The sequence below is a fragment of the Primulina huaijiensis genome, chromosome 9, assembly GCF_012295235.1.
Source record: "Primulina huaijiensis isolate GDHJ02 chromosome 9, ASM1229523v2, whole genome shotgun sequence".
NCBI lineage: Eukaryota > Viridiplantae > Streptophyta > Magnoliopsida > Lamiales > Gesneriaceae > Primulina > Primulina huaijiensis.
The window spans coordinates 10826080-10827590 of record NC_133314.1 but is presented as its reverse complement, the minus strand read 5'-3'; positions in this window follow the sequence as shown (position 1 = coordinate 10827590).

Here is a 1511-nt window from a genome sequence, read left to right as displayed (position 1 = left end):
TGATGATGATGATGAGATGCCTGCATTAGAGGATCCTGACGAGGGGTATGAGGCGGTTATAGGTGAGGCACTAGTGACTAGGCGTATCATGAGTGCCCAAGTCAAGGAGGAGGAGACTAACCAAAGAGAGAACTTGTTCCACACTAGGTGTTTTGTGAATCAAAAGGTTTGCAATTTAATCATAGATGGGGGGAGTTGTACTAATGTGGCTAGTGTTGAGATGGTGGAAAAATTGAGCTTGCCTACACTAAAGCACCCTCAACCATATAGACTTCAATGGTTGAATGATTGTGCGGAGGTGAAGGTGACAAAACAGGTGTTGGTGTCTTTTTCGATTGGGAAGTACATTGATGAGGTTTTATGTGATGTAGTGCCAATGCATGCTTGTCATATCTTGTTGGGTAGGCCTTGGCAATACGATAGGAAGGTGACTCATGATGGTTTCAAGAATAGGTATTCCTTTATGTTAAAAAGGATTTATTGTATTACTTCCTTTGTTCCCAAAGTAAGTGTTGGAGGACCATTTGAAAAAGAAAAAGAGAGATGAGGCCGAAATAAAGAGTTAACTAAAAAGTGAGGTGGCCTTGGAAAATAAAAAGGAAATGGCTGAAAAAAAGAGTGATCAAAAGAGTGAGATAGCCAAACAAAAGAAAAAGGAGAGGAAAGAAAATGAGGAAAAAGAAAATGAGAAGAAATAGGCCAAAAAGAAAACATACATGGCCCAAAAAAATGAGTTCAAGCAATTGATGCACACACATGAACCACTTGTGTTGATTCTTTATAAAGAGATCCTCTTTAACACAAGTGACATAGCTGGGTCCCTTCCGAGCATTGTTGTTTCACTTTTGCAAGAATTTGATTATATATTTCCGGAGGAGCTACCTCAAGGGCTACCACCATTGAGGGGGATTGAGCAGCAAATTGATTTGGTGCCCGGGAGTGCATTGCCAAATCGTCCAGCTTATAGGAGCAATTCGGAGGAGGCTAAGGAGCTTCAAAGGCAGGTAAGTGAGTTGTTAGATAGGGGTTTTGTGCGTGAGTCCATGTCTCCTTGTGCTGTACCTGTTTTATTAGTTCCTAAGAAAGATGGCTCATGGTGTATGTGTGTGGATTGTAGGGCAATCAATAACATAACCATTAAGTATAGGCATCCCATACCTAGACTAGATGATATGTTAGATGAGTTGCATGGTGCTTGTATCGTTAGCAAAATTGATTTGAAAAGTGGTTATCACCAAATTAGGATGAGGGAAGGTGATGAGTGCAAAACTGCTTTTAAAACCAAGTACGGGTTGTATGAGTGGATGGTGATGCCATTTGGCTTAACTAACGCTCCTAGCACCTTTATGAGGTTAATGAACCATGTCTTGCGTGCTTACATATGAAAATTTGTTGTTGTTTACTTTGATGATATCCTAGTATATAGCAAAGACTTGGATGAGCATGTTGATCACTTGAAACTTGTGCTAATCACACTAAGGGCTGAAAATCTATATGCTAACCTAAAGAAA